This window comes from Macrobrachium nipponense, chromosome 16 (assembly GCF_015104395.2).
Source record: "Macrobrachium nipponense isolate FS-2020 chromosome 16, ASM1510439v2, whole genome shotgun sequence".
Taxonomy (NCBI): domain Eukaryota; kingdom Metazoa; phylum Arthropoda; class Malacostraca; order Decapoda; family Palaemonidae; genus Macrobrachium; species Macrobrachium nipponense.
The window spans coordinates 46,454,516-46,464,515 of record NC_087209.1 but is presented as its reverse complement, the minus strand read 5'-3'; positions in this window follow the sequence as shown (position 1 = coordinate 46,464,515).

Here is a 10,000-nt window from a genome sequence, read left to right as displayed (position 1 = left end):
TAGAGAATAATCACCTCTATTTCGGCAAATACAAAATATTTACCTCTATTTCCCCAATAACTCCATGTGGAACAAAACAAGGCTCCAAAAAATATATCTCCAAAAAAATGTGCACTCAAGCATCTAACTCACATACTCACAAAATTATTGGCCCCATTAATCTTCCAAAAAAAAAAAAACAAAAAAAAATTGGATGTTTTCCATTTTTGCAAAAAAACAAAGGATGGCTTGGCCAAAAAATAATTGGAAAAAAAAAAAAAACTAAAAACACTAAGCTCTCAAATTCACATTAATTGGGCCAAAAAATATTCCAAAAAAAAATGGCCAAAAACAAAATATATATCTCCCATATATTATATCTTAAATATAACTCCAAAATAAATATACCTCCAATTATCTCTCCAAAATAATAATATAACCTCCAATTAAATCTCTCCAAAAAAATAATATATCTCTCAATTCTAACTCCAATTCTCCAGAGAATAACTCAATGTTATAGTCAAAAAAAAACTATAAAAACTCACTCCATTTAACATACTGCTAAAAAAAGGGCAAAAACTCGGCAAATAAAACTGTCTAGAAAATTCTAGAAAAAACCACCACGTGCCACAAGTCATTGTAACAGAACTCCCAACTCACAGTGTCTTAGCAAGACTTCTCCATATGCACTACGAACATAAGCCACTAGTAAAAAAACTTAAACCACCAAGTTTCCTATCTCTCACAAAGTTGTCACAAATACAACAAGGGTATTGTGCAAGAAAACTCACAATTTCTGGAACACAAATATCCAGAGAAAAAATGTAGTTGCCATTACGTATGCATTCAAAACGTGCAAAAAAATTCTCATATATATTTCTCTATAGCATCAAATAGCTAAAACACAAACACTTTCTCTTAAATGACTCTAAGTCATGAACTGAGACATTAAAAAATATCCACAACCACTGGAGAGAAAAAAATAAATTCAAATTCATCCATGGTAAAAAAAACAAAAAAAAAAAAACTTGTGTCAGCGATGGCTAATTTACCAAAAAAAAGGAGAAAAGAAAAAAAATCAACGGCACCATTAACTATCTCCCGTAACTCACTAGATGTCAAGCAATTATCTGCTGAACTCATAAAAAAAAGCAAAAAAAAAAAACCTAAAACAATGTTGTTAGTTCTTCCCATATTCACAAAAGATTTCACCTCCCTTGATAGCATTAAACGCCCACGTATTAGTATATAAAAAAAAAAAAATCAGTATCAGAAATATCATCATCAGCAAGATCACCAAAAAATTGCTATCATCAAGATCATCAGTATCAGTACAAAAAAAAATATCACCAATGTTTAATGCTTGTCCATTCTCCAAAAATTCATCACAAAATTCAGCAAGATTCAACACAAATTCACCAAGATTCAGTCAGATTCATCAAGATTCAGCAAAAAAAAAACTCATCCCCGTGAATCACTGAAAATATTCTCCAAAGTTACAAAAACTCAACAATACCATGAAATATCTCAAATCTCTCGTTAAAACAATTCTCCCGTAATGATAATTAATACTTAGGCAAACCCCTCCCGTGACACATCTCAAGTATAATAAATTATTAATAATAATAATAATAACTCTCCATAGCAAAAATCTCAAGGTAAGGGTGAATTCAAATAGCATACAACAGTATTGCTGAATCCTATGACATACAATTTCTCCAGCATACAACACCATGACATAACACCATTGCCACACAACACAGATCAACACCAATCACCGGCATTTCAAAGTAATCTCTCCAACACAATAAAAAGATAATCTGTGTTCCCCCTTCCCCCTTATATGTCTTTTCAAGGCAGAACGATATAACACATCCCGTGCATGTTAACTACTTTTTCCCCTCATTCACGGAAAAGAAAAATCTCTTTTTATTTCCTTTTCTCTTCCTCCAAGAGAGAAAAAAAAATCTCTTTTCTAAAAAAAAGACTCTACGGGCATTTTCAACTTCATCCACTTATCAATCAGCTGACATCTTAGCATTCATGGTCAAGGCCAAATCCATTCCAAACACTAAGAAAAAAAAAAAAAAAAAGGAAAAGGGGGAGTTCACCCACACTGAGAAAAAAAAAAAAACTTTCTCCCCCCCCCCCGTGTAGAACAACCCCTCAGTCGAGCGGCAGAACAGCCCGAGGCATACCAGCAGTATCCCCCATCCCCTCCCCCTGAACAGTGTCTGAGGACCCCTTCCAAGGTATACACTAGTGCCCATCCCTGCACTATCTCTCGAGGGAGGCTAGTGGTACCCATGCAACTACCCCCCGCCCCCCCCCCCCCCCCCTCCCCCCCACCCCGAGGGATGCCAGTATACCCTCGCAATGCAAGGCGCCTCTCTGCAGAAATGTGCTGAGCCCATAAAATTGTGGCCGCTCTGTGTCACTAAGCCAAAAATGATTATCTAAGCACAGTTCACATGCACAGAAAAATACACTCCTATGTTTTAAACAAAGACGAATGCATACGTCTATTACAAACACGTGCAAATAAAGAAAACACATCACTATGGGCAAAGACAAGAAAAATTGTTGACCTCTTGAACCAATCCCATTTCCCTGAAATATTTAAACAAAAACCCACTCCTTCAAAACAATAGTTTAACACTCACCACTCCATAATGGGAAAAAGAACTCTAAATTCTTCGTAAAACGCGTAAATCTCGTCGGCACAATACAAATGCGATTGGCGAGAAGACACCTGGCAACACTCACTTACAAACCAAACTGAGTTGCTCTCACAACTCCCCGCCCTGAAGAATCTCGGTACGGGCAAATTTTGATGACCCTAATAGAAAAAATTCTTTCCTCATCCCCCCAATCCCCACGGACGGATATTTTCTCTACCCCTTTTATTTCTAACTGGCCACCCATCTCTACATTGGCGTTCCTAGGCATAGAAAAGAAAAATAAAAACCTTTTATATCCCTCTTAACCGCTGACACCACTATAACATGGGGGAAGACCCCCAGTATTCATAAGGTGAGCGTGGACACGAAACGGAAGGCAGACCCCATTACTCCATTACACACACAGGCTCTCTCTCTCTCTCTCCCTCGGCAATCACCCCCTCTCTCTCTCTCTCTCTCTCTCTCTCCACCTCTTTCTCTCCATTCCAACAGTAATGAAAATGAGAGAGTTGCATCATAACATAACGTTTATTTACAAAAAAATAACTAAATCAATTAACTAAGTAATCCAGTCTACAGACTCAACTCAAAAAAACTACAATGTCAAGTCACCCAAAAGTCCACACCCCTCCGGGAACTCTGTCCCCCGGCATTTCCAGATCCGTCTGTTCCAAAGATACAGAACACATCCCGGTAAGTACACACACAAGTTCAAAGACAAAGTCAATAAAATGGAACATCTTACAAGATATCAAACAAGCCATCCCTTTGGCTAAAGTAAAAAAGGTAACACTTACCCATTTCCCAACCGGAATATCACTCACTGTTTAAAAAAACACTTTGTCACCCGCCATCGTGGCTTTGCCTTCCTCCCCCGAATCTCTGTGCAAGTCTTCCCATAGACTTGGCCAGTGATACATTATGAATAGAACGAGGCGCACACGCACATACGAATGCACACTTCGACAACGCCTCATATTTACTGGCTACAACCAGTTTCCCAAAGGCACTTTGAGAAGAGTTCATAAACTGTCGTACATTGACTTCCTGAATTAAGCACTTTTATCTCACGTCACCCCCTAGAAACTCATTGATCAGCTACTCTCAGGTCGTCACCTCTGCACTGTTCTCCACATTCCATAGGTCACAGAGAACGCACGAACAATATATTATTAATCAAAATCCCTAAGGCCTTACATATATATATATATATATTTATATATATATATATATATATATATATATATTATATATATATATATATATAATATATATATTATATATATATATATATATATATATATATATAAGTCATATCACATTTCCGTGATTCATATACAAATATCGAGCTACAATGTCCTTTAATATCTAATTCGCTCTACCTCGGAATTAATATATTTTTCATATATGCTTAACCGAAGGGGAATTTTTTCTCGATAATAGATTTGCCTGGACCAGGGCGCGAACCTAATGGATTCCTTTCAAACCCAGGAACGTCAGTGAAGCGTTACTACTACACCACCTGTCTTTCTTCCCTCTTCCTTGGAACAGAGAAGAAAGACATCGTTAAAATATCTAATTTAGTTTTTTATGTATTATGTGAAAATCTAGTCCACACAGCGAAACTTATTTCTTACCTGGCGTTAGAGCTGCAAACGTAAATATGACCGATCTGCGGACAAATTTCAACGAAAATAATTGCCAGGAAGGTCAACGGATTAAAAATAGAATATGACAGGGGATAAATTGCTGAATGTTTGAATTTTTTTTTTTACAAAAAGTTAAGAAAAATTAGGTTATGGGCATAAGAAAGTAATCAGCTTTTTACAAAATTGGTTTTCTGACATCATATGTCGATTAAATCCGACTTATAAAGTAGCAAATATAAAAAAAAATAGTGAGTGAATGGAACAGTTTTTTTGGTCAATCTGTCTGTACCTGTTATGAAAGTAAAACAAAGAAAAAAAATTAATTTGCATATGTGGCGTAATTACATACACCGGTAATATATCTAATTATTAGGTGTTTATTAACGTTTCTTTTAAGGGAAGTACAAGTGCACAGGAACAAAAAAAAAAAAAAAAAAAAAAAAAAAACAAAAAAAAAAATCACCCTCTTCATCATAAATGTCACATTTCAAAAAAAAAAAAAAAATACAGACAGTTATAGAATAAAGCATTACAAATTTGTAAAGCAATTATGTTGGTGGAATATATTGGATTTTCAGCTGTAATTATGAAAAAAAAGAGATGGAAGATATGGAATGGAACAGATAGCTAGATGAGGCATTACATTTTTTTTTTTTTACAATTTTAATAGAACAGATTATAACTAGTTCCCGATCTTTGAAAATATGTCTTGCTTTATTGATCATGAAGTTAGTCATAACCGCCTACAACATTATTCAAATACAAGCATCACAATTAATAAAGTCTAAGGCATTCAGCACGAAGAATTATATATATATATATATATATATATATATATATATATATATATATATATATATATATATATATATATATATATATATATATATATATATATATATATATATATATATATTATATATATATATATATATATATATATATATATAATTCTTCATGCTGAAAGTTTAGACTTTATTAATTGTGATGCTTGTATTTGAATAATGTTGCAGGCGGTTATGACTAACTTCATGATCAATAAAGCAAGACATATTTTCAAAAATCGGAACAAGTTATAATCTGTTCTATTAAAATTGTAAAAAAAAAAATTTAATGCCTTATCTAGCTATGTGTTCCATTCTATATTTTCCATCTTCATTTTTATCATAATTACAGCTGAATATCCAATATATTCCACCAACATGATTGTTTTTCAGATTTGTAATGCTTTATTCTATAATTGTCTGTATTTTTTTTTTTTCATTTGTGACATGCTTACAAGTATTTATGCTGAAGAAGGTGATTTTTTAAAATATAAATGACGACTGTTTGTTATATATATACTTTATCAATTTAATGAACACTAAAAAACTTTATTCATTATCCATGATATTTATAAATTACCATAGAATCATTATAAATATAATGACAGCATCAGTTCATAATCTTACAAACTTTATACTTGAAAATTTTTATTATTCAGTCAAACAAAATTCTAACTATATCGTTGGTTTTTTTTATGTATAACTGACCAATATTATGAGGGCAAATTACAGGCATGTTCTTCATTTATCAGATTTGAGTGATGAGCGAACTGCACGCACTAGACCAAAGAAAAACTCTGTTAACTCGGATTTAGAGCAAAGAACTTATTATGAGTTCACGAGAACGAAAGTAATAATCCAGAAGTCTTCAATTTGAAGATTATAAGCAAATATTCCAAGGTCTTCTCTATAACAATATCGATCATTAAGGTCCTTTATCTTTTGCGAAAGTGGGAGTATATGTAATGAAATTGACTAATGAAAAGTTTATTTTTATATTTTGTTACGTGAATACAATTCTAGGTTATATGAAAAGACGATTCACTATTCATATTAAGTATGTTAATGTTTTACAAATATGTGCACATTCGTCATGGTAAACTGGGATGCCATCACATTTGCATGCTCTTCGTATTTTCTTTTGATGAATGATATTCATATATTCCATCACCTTTTTATCTCATTAATCAAGATATATTTCCCAACCTAATCAACTATCTTTTTAAAAAGATTGCTAAATTCAAACCTCCTTTATTGCTGAACTTTCCAATTAATAAATATGAGTTCTCTTATCAAACGCCTCAGAATCTTAGCAAGTTTTAGACAAATCTGCATAAAACTTCAAATTCTGAGGCACTAGATTTAATTTGGTGGTGTTAGAAAGGTGGACTTCCTCCACTTTTGCTTGCAGTGGGTTACAGTTCGTTCAGGTAGGCAGCTTATAAGCGATCGGTAGTAGATGCCCACTTAAACGAGCTATAACTCGTTGCTCCATATGGCACGAGTCCCACCTGGAAATCGAGAGTCAAACAGCTTACTGACCAATAATGGCTTCCAAGATTAACTGATTGAAGAAATAACAAGAAGAAGAATCGGACAGTTCTACACCAAGGAAACCAGGAAACCAGGTAACGACGATAAAAATATCATTTACCACAGAACTGAATACAATGATACATTGAAGGAAGGGTAAAAGGTAATCACCAACTTCATCAAGAGAGGACTGAGACCTAAAGCCCCTTTCAAACTGGCCAATGTACGGGTTTGCTGTAAACCTAATTTGACATCTTCTCTCATATTGGGAAATACAACTAGCCCGAACTCAGACAAGGAAGAACGTACCAACTTCGTTTACCGGTTTACTTGCCCCGAGAGGATGTACCAGTCCTCCGAAAAAACCTACGTTGGTCAGACTTCCACAACCCTAAAAAGACGCTTACAGGTCCATAGGAATTAATGGATCCATCCACCTATACTATAAAGACAATCACAACCGCAAACCTACGACACAAGAACTTGTGGGGAATATAGATATATAACCTACACAGATCATAGTAGTCACCATAGATCAATAATGGTTGAATCTGTTTGTATTGTATCAAACAAATCTACATTGAACAGACAACTAGAAGCAGAAAGATCACTCCCATCTAGCAGACGTCCTACAACATACAACGCTAACACAGATTGCAACTATTACAACACCTTTTAAATTAGTGCTTTCTCAACGCCCCCTTCCACCCAGAATCCCTTCCACTCTTCCTATCGCTGTAATCTGTATACCTGCATTCCAAATTGTCTTGGTTATTGTTACCAACAAAAAACGAAGTTTTTGTTTTCATTATGTTTGACAAATAAAATTGTTTTATTTTGAATTTCATTATATTGCAACTCATATAACTGTAAATTAATTAAAATTATTCATTTTATACTTAATGTTATCGTAATGATTTATTGTATTATTATGTTATCATTGTAGTATTATTTTTGTTTGGACGCTACATATCTGTCCACACACTATATCAAATCAACAGGACGCTATGTCCAGTTTACGGGCTGCTCTAGGATCCAGAGCCTTTGCTAGCACAAAGCCAACTAAATCATAACCAACCAACCAGATTATACACTTTGAATAGGTCACAACGAGTGACGGAACAGTTGCTATGCTGTCTATATCAGTAAATGGAACAAAGAGTAAATCTTCGTTTTTTTTCATCCACTGAATTTGGAAGAACACAGAAGACTCAGGAAATTCTGTAAAACGAACAAGAAGATGATCAACAATCAGTCACAGAATTCAACGAAATCTGCATATATATATATATATATAATATATATATATATATATATATATATATATATATATATATATAATATATAATATATATATATATATATATATATATATATATATATATACTATATATATATATATATATATATATATATATATATATATATATATATATATGTACCATATATATATAAAGGTCATGCCACAGAGGAAAAATGAAAGATGAGAGTGCCGAGATCTTTCACTCTACACGACCCTTTACTGCACAAGTAAAGGATCTTGTAGACCGAAAGATCTCGGCATTTCTCATCTTTTCACTTTTTCCTCTGTGGCATTGCCTTAATTGTGATCAAGTTATTTATATATATATATATATATATATATATATATATATATATATATATATATATATATAATATATGTATATATATATATATATATATATATATATACTATTATATATATATATATATATATATATATATATATATATATATATATATATATATATATATATATATATATATATATATATATATATATATATATATATATATATATATATATATATATATATATATATATATATATATATATAGGGATACCTTAATGTGGTGAAAAAGTTGTATTGCCATGATCAGCAAAGCTGTACTAGTCAGGGCCACCCATACTATATTGGTTTGCTGTGAGCAATCAGACCAAAGTCTCCCACCATCATGAATCCACAGGACAGCTTTGTTGCGAAAGGTATTGCGACAGTTCGTGCAGGATGGAGGGAGGCCGATAGTCTTACCTTAGGTGATAGGGTTCAGCCTGTACACAAGGACAGCTTGATTAGAAATAATTACAAATTTTAACAATTTATTAGCAAAATATCAGATTTGACTTTATACTTACCAATTTACAAGGAAAATTATAAACACTATTGGGTCGTACTACCCTTACTTTACAGAAAAGTTGAAGTGGCCACGTGACCACGAGATTCCAAGAAAAACTCACAAAATTGCATTGATTCTTTGCAAACAAACAGTTAATTGGGATCCTAAATCACTACAAAGGCACTGGAAACATTATCCCATACGCTAAGGCCAACGGTGGCAAGGACTAAAACAGCTCCCTCGTGGAAATACAACTCAAGTTGAGATCTCTGGATAGAAGAAGGACGATTGGAGTGGACAGAGCCTTTTTGTACCCTCACAGGCTAGTCAATTTTGATCGAATTAAGTTTTAGAACTGGAGCTTATTTCCTTTATGCAAGTTGAAATTAATGTAATATGTATTCCACAGGGAGCAAAAGTTACGAGACAATGAAAATGCAATGTCGCTTAAGAACCATATCATTCTTGCCGTCAAATGATGAATATGCGGCGCTTTACCTACCTGCAAAAGAGGGAATATATATGTGGAAAGGTGGGAATACATCGTGGAAAAAAACAGTGCACTTATTCTTTCAAGACATCCTCCACCCTCCCAAAAAACAAGGGTGGGGGGAGAGACAAAAGGCAAACTGGTGGGGCAAGAGAGCATGGTCTTGGGGGGAGGGGGTTGGGGAGTCGAGGCATAGAGGCATACGAAGTGCTACGATATGCGTCTAGTTATCGACAGCAGACAGTTACAGTATTGAGTGATCATTCGACAAATGGCAAAAGTATGAAATATCAATATACAAGGCAACCAATGTCAAAAGCAATGTACAAAATGTGACTCAATCAATGCAAAGAATGGTAATAAAATGTGCAAAATGCAATTGAATGAAATTCAAGCAAGGATAAAGCAACATAGCAACATCAATGTAATTCTCTCTCTCTCTCTCTCTCTCACACACACACACAAGCAACCCTTGAGAATGTTGTCAAATGCAACCAATTAATTAATTCTCCTATATTTCCTCCACTGTTACATTTGACAACATCCTTTTACATACTCACAACATCTACACTAAATAGCCCTCCTTAAAACCCAGGGATGTTGGAATGCTGGCGCCCCATGGATCTTGTTCAAGACCCTTCATACACTCTCTCAGTCACATTCTCATTCACTTCTTCCATACCTCTTTCATTCAAACTTATACTA